This window comes from Rattus rattus, chromosome 16, assembly GCF_011064425.1.
Source record: "Rattus rattus isolate New Zealand chromosome 16, Rrattus_CSIRO_v1, whole genome shotgun sequence".
Taxonomy (NCBI): Eukaryota; Metazoa; Chordata; class Mammalia; order Rodentia; family Muridae; genus Rattus; species Rattus rattus.
Window position 1 is genome coordinate 32,729,381 of NC_046169.1, and position 13,352 is coordinate 32,742,732.

A 13,352-nucleotide genomic window follows, 5' to 3' on the forward strand; every position below is an offset into this window, starting at 1 on the left:
AGATTTTAAAGCATTAGTTTTAAATAATTTGGATGTATGTGGTGGTGCACGCAGTTGCAGGTGCCTGTAGAGACCGGCAGGGTTGGCTCGGGGTTGGCTCCTCCTAGAGGTGGAGTTATGGTGTGGGGGCTAAGAATTGCCTGAGTCAATTATTTACACCCCAGTGAGATTCTATTGGGGGTTACTTATATAAGGGAGCAGAAATGATTCAGAAGCAGCAACATCCTCGAAGCCCACCCCAACACTGGTGAGCCCCCAAAGCCCACCTTGTCACTGGTTACAGAGCCAGGAAAACTGTGATCTAGGAGCTCCTAGTCTGAGTCTTATAAACTTCCCTTCTTTGCATTTCCTGGAAGTTTCAGTTCTGAGGGCAACAGTAGACAGCAGCCTTCGCCAGGCACTGTCCACCTTATTTCTGGGATGGTCTCTCATGGACCTAGAACCTACCATGTAGACTAGGCAGGCCGGCCCCTGAGCCCCAGGGAGTTGCCTGTCTTTGCCTACTCCATGTCAGGAGTGTAGTCATGTACCACCTTGCCCTGTTTTATTTATTTATTATTTATAGATTTATTTAAAGATCTATTCAAAGATTTATTTTTTTTCTTTTTTTCGGAGCTGGGGACTGAAGCGCTCTACCGCTGAGCTAAATCCCCAACCCCTTATAGTTATTTTTAACCTGGGTTCTGGAAACGGAACTCAGGTCCCCGAGGTTGCACGGCCTGTGCCTTGCAGGCAGACCATTTCCCCAGGCAGCATCTTGTTGTCTCCTTATTAGTCCGACTGTGAGCTTGGGGCAGAGTCCATGTGCTCTCTTATATTTAGTTTGCTAGTCAATTTTCTTGGTCCAGAAGGATGTTTTATTTTCCTTTTTTATGCGAGAGCTCATTTTTGGCTCCTCTGTGGAATGAATTTAGACACAGTGAGTGTAATGTCCCCCAAGTTCCCACGCAGGCCATTCCACATTCGCACACCTCGAGCCGAGGCTCAGGCGTTCTCCTGGGCTGACGTCACTCTTGCCATTCTCCAGGAACCCTCTCCGCTCTGCGCAGAATCACTCTCGCCCCGCCCAGCGCATGTGCAATACCGTAATGTTCCATCTGCACATTTAACTCTGAATAATAGAAGAATTCTTTGGTAACTACTGTTTCCCTAGCTAGGAAAGAAAGAAAAAAAGCAATTAGGGTCCCCTTAATGAAATTAATTACCAGTCTGCAGTTAGACAACAGTCCCTCTCACCCCTTCATCTAATGGGTGTGTCTGTACATCGCTACGTATAGATCATCAGCCAGAACGCTAGCTGGCCCTGTCACAGTCCCCTGTGGAGGCTGCTCTACTTTTAGAACCATCATGAAATTTCTGGACTGTAAAAACTTCAGTTAAATGATGCAAGGAGTTGGAGAGATAGCTCAGGGGCTAAGAATGCTTGATCTTCTTGCCGAAGAACTGAGTTTGATTCCCAGCACCCGCCTTGTGGCTCACAACCATCTGTAATTTCAACCTCAGGCAATCCGATAGTCTCTTCTGGCCCCCAATGGTACGCACACACAAATGAACACAAATGAACACATGCTCCCATGCACAGGTAGTCACATAAATAAAACAAATATATATATTTTTTTGAGACAGGGTTTCTCTGTGTAGCCTTGGCTATCCCGGAACTCATTTTTTTTTTTTTTTTGGTTCTTTTTTTCGGAGCTGGGGACCGAACCCAGGGCCTTGCGCTTCCTAGGTAAGCGCTCTACCACTGAGCTAAATCCCCAGCCCCCCCGGAACTCATTTTTTATAGACCAGTCTGGCCTCGAACTCACAGAGTTCTTTTAAAAGTCTTTTTTAACAAGCGGCCACTTGAACGGGCCCTGCCGACTACATTTACTTTAAATGAGCACGCTTTCTAGGGAGTAACTCAGCCTTGACTGTCAAAATATTTCTTTTTGGAGGGGAGTGGGCTGTTTGTTTGGAATGGCTCCAGGAGGATCTTAATTGCAGCCTCTAGTGGCTGTGTGTGGCTGGGCAGGCTCCAGCACCTCTTGTTTTATTTGTTATGTAGTTGGCTTTAAAGAGCTTGCTGGGTAATTAAAATTAGGGGCACCCCCCACTTCCAGTCCTGGGATTGCTTCACACTTTACACAGGCCTTGGGATTGAAGCAGAGGACTGTGGTCATTTCCCCCCTCAGGATGTCGGCAACACCCCCACGAGTTCCATTAAGGCTTTTACTGGGATCAGGGTTCTCTTGATTGTCCCCGAGATGCCCTTAGGAACATCTGTTTCTGAGGAGTGTCCAGGGAGGATGTCTGGGCTGTAGGAGAGAGAATTCCATTTTCTCTTTAAAATCCACCTATCTATCTATGTATCTATTTTGTATGTACGTATATATCTATGTATATATTATTATGTATGTATCTACTATCTATGTATCTATGTGTCTATGCATGCATGTATGTATGTATTTATCCATTCATCATCTATGTATCTGTGTAGGTCCATGTGCTGTGGGGTCTGTGTGGAGGTTAGAGGGCACTCTCGAGAGTCAGTTTTCTCCTTCTATTATGTGGGTCCCTGGGACCAAATGCAGGCTGTCTGACTCGACCTACAAGGTGGGAAGGGCCTTAACCTACTGAGCTGTCTCACTTTTGAACTCAAGATCTGTCACTCTGAGGTCTTCCTGGGTAGCCCAGGCTGGCCTCTAAGTGGTGATCCTCCTGCCCCAGTCTTCAGAGTGCTGGGATTGCATGTGGTGCCATCATGCCCAGTCTAAACTTACAAGGCCCTTAGTACGAAACCCAGTGACATGCAGGGGTGAACACATCGTGCAGGAAGGGCTGGCTGTGACTAGCACCACTCACAATAATGACTCTTGCGATGATAACAATAATTCTGACCCATGGAGCTCAGAGTCCACACTGGCTGACCTGCTAAGTCTTTTCTCTCCAAGACCTTATTCCCCTGCACACAGTCCTGTGAGGCGGGCGATCTAATTATACCCACTTTCCAGAGAGGGCCAAGTGCAGTCCAAGGTCACTGTGATGATGGAGGACCCTCGGGTGTTGGCAGCAAGGCCTGCTGTGAGACCCCTCTCAGTGAGCTGGTTGGAGGAGCCAGGTATTCCTGCCCTGGGAATGAGGCATGAAGGATGTCACTGTTCACAGAATGGACCTGGTAGAGAGACAGATGGACAGACAGACAGATAGACAGATATACCTGGAACTTGGGTTCTGGCTATACCACTAACCAGCTTTAGTTGGATGAATTACAGTCCCCAAAGAAGTCAACCTTCCCATCCTGGATCTCTGTACACCTGACAATTTTTTATGGCAAGTGGGGCACAGCATGTGTAGTCCAGGTGAGGGTCTTGATATGAGGGAGGACTTGGGGGCCAGATGTCATCATGAATGTCTATAGAGGGGCAGGGTTAAGGGCAGACAAAATGACAGACCTATCATTGATTAACCAACATTGTGAACTTTGATGAGATTTAAGATTACCATGGAAACACCTCTGGGTATGTCTGTAAGGGTATTTCCAAAAAGCTTCAACAGAGCATGGAAAATTCACCCTGAATGTGGGCAGCACTGTCCATGGACTGGAGTGGTGGGCTGAATAGAAAAGGAGAAAGTGGGCTGAACATCAGCATCCATTGCTTCCTGCTTCCTGACTGCAGATATGGTGTGGCCAACTGTCTCATGGTCCTGCCATGCCTTCTGTACCATGATGGACTGCACCTGTGAGCTGTGAGCTCATAAACTGTGAGACCCTTGAACTGTGAGCCCTTGAACCTTGAGCCCATGGACTGTGATCCCCATAAACTGTGAGCCCATGAACTGTGAGCCCTTGAACTGTGAGCCCTTGAACTGTGAGTCCTTGAACTGTGAGCCCTTGAACTGTGATCCCCATGAACTGTGAGCCCCAAACCCTCCCTTAAGTTTCTTTTTTGCAGGCATTTTATCACAGCCAAGAAAAATAATTGAGGCAGAAAGAGAAAACCTGAGGTGCTGGAGAGAGAGTGAGTGTGGCCACTTTTGGGTGAAGCTGAGAGACTTCGCCTCAGAGTCCTCAGAGAGAGAAAACCCATTTTCCCCATCACCAGTTCCAGCCCAGTCACACTGGCTTAGGACATCTGAGTTTCAGGGCTGTAGGAGACTCAATCTGAACAGCCTCCAACCCCTCTCTCTGTTACTTACCCTGCCACATACCTTAGCTGAAGTTTGTTCTTAGGCTGGTGGGCAAAACTCCCTGAGCCTCTATTCTCAGTGCAATGGGATGACAGGAACTGCACCAACATTTTACCCAACAATGCAGATGGGAGGAGTTGGCACAGGATAGACCTTTCATGCCGTGTGATGACTATTGGGCATTGCTATTGCCGTGTCCTCAACACAGTGATGTATGCAAGCTGGCCACTGAGGAACCCTAAAATCAAACCTACCTAGGAGTGGCTTTTTGATTTAATCTGTATCTTCTACTTGGAGAAGGCTTTTTTTAATCTGCTTTTGAGACATGGTCTTATGTAGCCCAGGCTGGCCTTGAAGTTGTTATACAGCCGAAGATGACCTTGAACCTCTGATCCCCTTCTGTTTTCGTTTTATTTCTGTTGGAGTGATAAAACACCTCAGTCAAAAGCAACCTAGAGACAGAAGGGGTGTATTTGGCTTACATTCTGGATACATTTCATCTTGGAGGGAAGTCAAGGTAGTCACCTAAAGGCGGGTCTGCTTGCTAGTCTACACAGCATTATCTCCAACCAAGGAATTCCTTTCACAGCTAAAGAATTGTGTCTGGAATCATGGGATTGCTGCTCGCTGACCAGGCAGGTTTATGTTCAACTACCTTCCTTATGTAGTTCAAGATCTACTGCCTAGGGAATAGTGCCACCCATAGTGGGCCGAACCCTCCTGTATCAATTGTCAATCAAAGCAGCCTTCCACAGATACAGACATAGGCCAATCTGATCCTAGTTTTTCCTCAGTTGGAGCTCTCCTCTCAGATGACTCTTGGCTGAGTCAAAGTGATGGTTAAGGCTCACCAGCTTCCTAAGTACTGGCGATCCTCTTGCCTCAGCCTCTCAAATGCCGGGATCACGGATGCTCAACCCTATTCTGTTTCCTGTAGGGGTTCTTAATGCTATTTATAAGGGGGACAGGTAGTGATCTGTGCATTCCATGTCGTTATATTCTGGCACTCTGGGAGGATCTGGTACACAGAAAACCCAAGCATGGTTAAAGAGAGAAAATTGGGTTTCTCAGGTCTAAACCAAGGCTACGGCTCATCGCTCCCTGCCTAGCACTCAGGAGACCTGGGTTTTAGCAAAAGGAAACATGAATTTCTCTGTAGCTTCTTTTTTGTTCTTGGGTAGAAGCATCATTATTTTGAAGACAGCATGGCAGACCAGGATCACTTGGGACTCGTGCTGTGGCGTGTGCTGGCCTCCGGTTCTGCAGCCATCTGGTGACCCTGTCACTACCTCCTGGGCCCCCGGCACTCACTCCTCAGCCCTGTGCCAGCTCCTTCTCTCAGCCTCCTGCCACTTGGCCTCAGCTCCTTGCCCTGGACCCTGGAGAAGTGGTTTCTATGGTAACGGTTTCAGGGGACAGGGCTGTCTGCAGTTAGCGGGAGGGAATGTGTTGTTGCAGCTAACCTCCCTCAGAGACCTGGAGTGCTCATGCTCAGGCCCATGCTAGCAGCATCTGTGTAGAGCATGGCTGGGGCTTGTCTGATTTTCTTCATCCCTGATTTCTCTTTTCTCTCTGTCCCCATTCCTCAGTCCTGTGCAAGGACTCACGCTCATGCCTTTAAAGAACTATGAGATATCCAAAAGGTTCTGAGATGTCAGCATAGTTCTTCCACATGCTGCTGGGAGACCCAGAGCCAGTTGCTTCATCTCTCTGGCCTCACTTTTATCATCTGTAAAGTGGGCTTTGTGACAACAGGAAGTAGGGAAGGAGACTGTGAAATCTTAGCTCAGTGAAGTTTTGTTCACATTATCTGCTGCTTGCCTGGGGAAACTGAGGCCTGGATCCTCTCCCTACACACTGTGTTTCTTTTGGGAGCTTTTTGACCTTCCTTCCCTAGTCAAAGCTTATCTGCCTGTGTCACCAGGGCCCCGCTAAACAACTGCTTTGTCTATATATGGTAAACAAATCTGTTCCCAAATCTTCGAGGCACAGTAAGAGGTTTTTCAAGGGATTGATACTTAATTCCAAGACAACGTCTCAGGAGGAGAAAAGTTGTGAGGGACCAGATGGTGGGGGGATTTAAGGAAGCTGAACAGAAAGGTATCAGCGAAGCTTCGAGAAGTTAAGCAATGTGCCCGGGGTCATACAGCAGCTAAGTGGTGAGGCTGGCATTTAAAATTCCTCAGTGGCTCCTTTGGACCACCCTCCTCTCTCCTTTCCTCACCTGCTCACAGGATACACAGAGGCTACGGAGTCAGTGGTCGAATGCAGACTTGTGTGTATTTCGAGGCAGGGTTTCTCTGTGTAGCCCTGACTGTCCTGGAACACACTCAGTAGACCGGGCTGGCCTTGAACTCAGAGATCCTCCTGCTTAGCTGAACGATTAGATTTCACCATAAAGCATGCCTTTCTCCTAGGTAGATCTGGGAGCTGGGCAAGGATCTGGCCCTCCCAGCCACATTTGGCAAGAAGAGGAAGGGTTGGGGAGAAGACTCAGTGGGTAAGAGTGCTTGCTGTGCAAGTACGAGGGCCTAAGTTCAAATCCCAGCACACATGTAAGAAGTCTGGGCATGGTGTTGGCCACACCTGTATCCCTAACGTTGTGGTGGAAGAGACCGGAGCATAGCTGGGGCTCGTTGGCCGCTAGTCTGGCTCTGGGTGCAGTGAGAGGCCCTGGATGAAGGGCACGAAGCAGGAAGTGATAGAGCAGGGCTTTCATTGTACTTCTCTGACTTTCACACAAGTGCACGTGTGCACACAATTGCACACCCATGTCCTCCTCACACCTTCCAAAAATATAAGAAAAATAGATTGTCTCTTCGTGAGCTCTGAGCTTAGAAGCCAAAGCAAGAAGGGACAGTATGGCCAAGCCATCTTTGTCTCTTTGCTGTCTCTTCTCGGCCCAGGGAGCAGAGTGTCAAAAGGAGAGAAAGAAGGTGAGAGAGATGATGTTAGAGCCCCTACAGACAGAGTTTCCCACCAGGCAAATAAATGGCCCCAGCTTCCTGTGTCCAGTGGGCTTGCAAATCCCACTGTGAGATGTTGGCACGACCTGTCATCACTCTTGGGTACCTGGGGGTTGCCCAGCATCCCCCAAATGGCTACTTCTGTTCCTCAGCCAGTCTCCTAGGATGAGCCTAGGGAAAAGCAGGTGGGATCTGTTAGCCTGTGGGTGTGGCCAGTCTCTCTCACAGAACCCAGACTCTTCTGCCCCTCCACCAACTCCCCTGATCATCATTTGTCTCCAGATGCTTCCAAGCCCTTTACAGTGCTGGGATTGCAGGCAGGAGCCACCGCTTGCCATATTCTGTGGTGCTGGAGGCTGAATACCCCAGGGCTTTGTGCTATGTCCCCAGCCTCTGTGACTCACTTTTTATCAAGTGTTTGTGTGTGTGTGTGTGTGTGTGTGTGTGTGTGTGTGTGTGTGTATGTGCAGGCATATTTGGGGATGGCAATGTGGCTTAGCAGGTAAAAGCATTGGTAGCCAAGCCTGCCAACGAGTGTTCAGTTGCTAGAACCCACATAAGGGAAGGAGAGAATCAATTGCAAAGTTGCTGCCTGGCTTACACACACACACACACACACACACCCATACACCACAATGACACACACACACCACACACACACACACACACACACACACACACACACACACACGTCACACACACGTTGGCGTGTACATATAACAATGAATGAAGTTAAGTCTAAAAAAAAAAAAAAAAAGAGCCAGTAATTGCACATGACTTTAATCCCAGCGCTCTTGAGGTAGAGACAGATGGATCTTTGTGAGTTCAAGGCCAGCCTGGTCAGCACAATAAAACCCTGTCTTAAACATCTGTGCCTTGGCTAGTTTTACATCAACAAGCTAGACTCATCTGAAAGAAAGGAAAGTTTGAGAGAAAACGGCTTCCATGAGATACAGGTGTAGGGCATTCTCTTAATTACTGATCAAGGCGGGAGGGCCCCGCCCATGGTGGGTGGAGCCACCCCTGGGCTGGTGGTCCTGGATTCTATAAGAAGTCATGCTAGCATGCCATGAAATGCAAATCAGTAAGCAGTGCTCCTCGGTGGCCTCTGCATCAGCTCCTGACCCCAGGATCCTGCCCTGTTCGAGTTTCTGGACTACAACAAGGAAGGTGAGCCTTAACCCTAACCCTCCCCAGTTTGCTTTTTGGTCATGGTGACCCTGCTTATGATTGTGTGCCGGAGGGAAATGGTGAGCAGTGGGGAGCAGGGGAATGAAGGTGTGGCAAGGACAGATGTGAAGGGTTGACCCGGGAAGAGAGCATCATGCCAGTACCTCACACTTCTAGAGCTTTCTATGGTAACACTTCGCAAGTCTTCGGGGACAGACTGAAAATGGGGGTGAACAGACAGCAGGCCATGCAATGAGTCAGAGGACGGCCTGGAGATTTGGGTCACTGGGCTCCAGATGGGAAGGTGAGGATCCTAGATGTCTCTCTCCCCATTAAGTCACCTAGCACTCAGGGCATTCAAATCTGTGGGATGAGATCATCTCTCTCTCTGCCCCCATCTAAAGGGCCTGTGTGTGTTGGTTGTCATTTACCACAAAAAAGCACGTGCTTCTCCAAGCCCAGTCTCTTCCTTGGGGACAACTTCCTATCAGTCTTTGCATTTAACATCTTGCTTTTCTGGCTGAATCGTGACAGTAAGGGGATGGTCTTTGGTTTTGATATTCTTTTTTAAAAAAAAGATTTATTTATTTTATGTCTATGAGCACACTGTAGCTGTCTTCAGACACACCAGAAGAGGGCATCAGATCTCATTCCAGATGGTTGTGAGCCACCATGTGGGTGCTGGGATTTGAACTGAAGACCTCTTGAAGAGGTGTGCTAAGGGTTAAGAAATCTTAACCATTGAGCCATCTCTCCAGCCCTGTGTTTTTTATTTTTAACTAAGATAATGATAAAATAAAAAAGACGAAAATAAGAACAATCTCCAGGTGTTCCTTGAGAGCCCAGCCCTGTGAACAGGGACTCACTGGTTTATAAGATACGAGCTCTTGACAGATCTGAAGTCGATAAGCTTGATCTAAACCTCCGGCAGTTTGTCAAATGCCTCTCTTACCCCTGTGGCTCTTTTTAGATTCTCTGAGTGTACACCAACCCGGCACTTGACGGGTCTGCTCAGTTTATCACCAGGAAAGCTTGCAGCCCTCGGGAGGGCATGCTGCGTACCAGAGCAAGACCACTCCAACCATGTTCCGGATCATCAGCAAGTGGGGAAGCAATTCCACAAGTGGCGCTTGAACGAAATTGGAATCTTGCTTTGGGTTGCTGGTGGAGTGTTCTTCAGAGCTGAGAGGACGCTCCTTCCAAACTCCATCATAACACTTGGGCTGGCGCTTGAGTGGCTGTCCTCGGGCAGCCACCATGTGACAGCTTGCTTAGTTTTCACGGGGTGGTCGTCAAGTATCCTCAGTGTTCCAAGTTTGCAACAGGCAGGGCGGGCTGGGGAGCTGGCTCGCTCAGTGGGGTGCTTGCTGTACAAACACAAGGATCTGAGTTCAAATCCTTAACTCCCATGTAAGAAGCCCAGTCATGGGGTGTGTACTTGTGATCCCAGCACAGCACGGTGAGAAGAGAGGATACCTAGAGCTGGTTGGCCAGACAGGAAAGCTGTATTGGTGGAGTGAGACTGATGAAGACGCCCAATACCAACCCCTAGTTGCCACACGCGTGTGTGCATGTTTTCATGCATACATGCATAGGCTACTTACATACATGACTGCAGTTGCTTCTGGCAGGACCAGATTCCCAGCTTGGTGGGGGCCACAGCTACCTCCTTTGGGATCTGTTTATAAATCTGAGCGAGGTTTGGGATGGATGTGGAAGGTCGTTGAGACACTAGGACTTCCATGCAAGGGTCTGATCCTAACTCTGCCTTGAACCTCTGAGCCAGATCTTTTTTCTATTGTCCTCATCTGAAATGAAGTTACACACCACTCACTGGGGCTGGAGAGATGGCTCAGTGGTTAAGAGCACTGACTGCTCTTCCAGAGGTCCTGAGTTCAATTCCCAGGAACCACATGGTGCCTCACAATCATCTGTAATGGGATCCGATGCTCTCTTCTGGTGTGTCTGAAGACAGCTACAGTGTACTCACATACATAAAATGAGTAAATAGAAAAAGACACCCACTGACGGTGTGTTATGAGGGATATATTTAATAAAGGCTAGAGAGATGGCTGAGTAGATAAAGCGCTTGCCTTGTGTGCATGAAGACTGGAGCCGGAGCACCAGTATCCAATGAGAAAGCCAGGTGTGGCAGCATGTGCTGATGAAGCAGAGATATGATTTCCTGGGGTTTGCTGATTGGACGGCCTAGTGTAATTGGTGGACTCTCCAGGGTTAATGTCTAATGAGAGACCTTGCCGTGAAAGAAAAGGAAGAAAAGGGCAGATTTTATGCCTGAGAAATGACACCAGGGGCTGTTCTTTTATTTTATGTATATGAGCACACTGTCGCTGTCCTCAGACACACCAGAAGAGGGCATCAGATCCTGTTACAGATGGTTGTGAGCCACCATGTGGTTGCTGGGAATTGAACTCAGGACCTTTGGAAATGGAGTCAGTGCTCTAACCACTGAGCCATCGCTCCAGCCCAGAGGCTGTTCTTTAGCTTCTACATGTACACTTGGTCCCTGTCTCTACTCTGTCCCTGTTTATCTCTGTCTGTCCCTCTCTCTCTCTCTCTCTCTCTCTCTCTCTCTCTCTCTCTCTCTCTCTCTCTCTCTCACACACACACACACACACACATACACACACACGCCAACACATACATGTGCACCCTCCTATAAGGCAAGTGACACCCATCTATATCAAATGGTGACACCTTTGCCTTCAGAGATGCACGGAAGCCAACACTCTTCCTGTCCCAGCCCTCCCAGGCTTTGGTGTCTCCTCTTGACCACCCTAGTGGATGAATGGAGTTGGTGATTAAGCAGACATGATGTAGATGTTCACTGAACTGCTTTACCTTCATAGGATGAGAGGGAAATGCACTGTGTAGGTACAGCCGAGTGGACTTTGACCCACGTGTCCATTATGAATGCTGTGCCCCACGGAATATTACTCAGCCGTAACAAATGCTGAAGGTCCTGGGAATGAGCTCTGTCAGCCAGTTAAGTTTAAAGAGAAGATATAAGGTTGCCTATGATCTAGAGAGGGAGCAGAGTTGTGATAAAAACTCCACATGTAAGGAATGTCAGTGGGCGACCCACAGCAAACCTAACCGAGACAGGCTCCACCTGTCCCACCTCTGCTCCCGAGTCTCGTCGGTAATTATAGACATCTTTCTCTCAACATAGAGAGAAACTAAATCCCACCTCTTAAATACACGTGTGACATCAGGAAAATGTGTAGCCTAAATTTTTTCTTTTCAATGACTCTTCCATTTTTATTATTACTTTTATTGTTATAATTATAATTTTATTTTCTTGGATGTTTTATGTATTTACATTTCAAATGTTATCTCCTTTCCCCCTCTCCCTCCCCTCTCCCCCTGCTTCTATGAGGATGTTCCCATTCCCACCCACCCTCTTTAACCTCAATGCTCTGGCATTACCCTACACTGGGGAATTGAGTCTTTACAGGACCAAGAGCTTTTCTTCCCATTGATGCTGGACAATTCCGTCCTCTGCCACATATGTGACTGGAGTCATGGGTCCCTCTATATGTACTCATTGGTTGGTGGTTCAGTCCCTGGGAGCTCTGGTAGGGTCTGGTTGGTTGATATTGTTGTTCTTCCTATGGGTTTGCAAACCCCTTCAGCTCCTTCAGTCTTTTCTCTAACTCCTCCATTGGGGTCTTCTTGTGCAGTCCAATGGTTAGCTGCAAGTATCCTTATCTGTATGAGTAGGGCTCTGGCAGAGCCTCTCAGGAGACACCCATATCTGTTTCCTGTCAGCAAGCACTTCTTGGTATCAGCTATAGTGACTGGGTTTGGTGGCTGCATATGGGATGGTTCCTCAGGTAGGGGCAGTCTCTGGGTGACTTTTTCTTCAGTCCCTGCTCCACTCTTTGTCCCTGTATTTCCTCCCATGAGTATTTTATTCTCCCTTCTAAGAAGGAATGAAGCATCCACCTTTTGATCTTCTTTTGGGGCTTCATATGATCTGTGAATTTTTTCTATGGTATTCCAAGTTTTTGGGCTAATATTCACTTATCAGTGAGTACATACTATTTCTCTCTCTCTCTCTCTCTCTCTCTCTCTCTCTCTCTCTCTCTCTCTCTCTCTCTGTGTGTGTGTGTGTGTGTGTGTGTGTGTGTGTGTGTCTGGGCTACTTCAGGATGATATTTTCTAGTTCCATCCATTTGCCCAAGAATTTCATGTAGTCATTGTTTTTAATAGCTGAGTAGTACTCCATTGTGTAAATGTACCACATTTTTCTGTATCCATTCTTCTGTTGACGTCTGGGTTCTTTCCAGCTTCTGACTATTATAAATAAGGCTGTTATGAACATAGTGGAACACGTGTCCTTGTTATATGTCGGAGCATCTTTTTGGACTATGTACAACAGTGGTATAGCTGGGTCCTCAGGTAGTACCATGTCCAATTTTCTGAGGAATTGCCAGACTGATTTCCAGAGTGGTTGTACCAGCTTGCAATCCCACCAACAAGAGTCTTCCATTCTTAAAACTAACAGCAAAGCAAGTAACGGTGGTGACATTTATTAAGCAATTATTCCCTTTGATATCCTAAATGGTTGCTTTTTAAAAAAAAATTAGTGCAGGTTCTCTCTAGATAGCCCTCACTATGTAGACCAGGCTGGCCTCAAATTCATGGAGACTCACTTGACTCTGTTTCCAGAGGGCTGGGATTAAAGGCATGTGCCACCGTGCCAGCATGACTTTTCTTAATTCACGTAAACCTTGGGTCACTCACAGCTCCTCCTCCTCCTCCTCCTCCTCCTCCTCCTTCCCCCCCCCCTCCACCTCCTCCTCCTCCTCCTCCTCCTCTTTCCTCCTTCTGGATGTGATATGCCCTGGGCTCTTCACTGTCCTGGATAGGTGAAACATGCCTCAGACATGAATGAATGAATGAATGAATGAATGAATGAGTAGTTATCCCCCACCTCAAGGTTCAGAGGATGAAGTCCAGAAACATCTCCATAGTTAACAAGAGGCAAGTGGGTTCAGTGGGTGAGGCACTTGCCAAGAG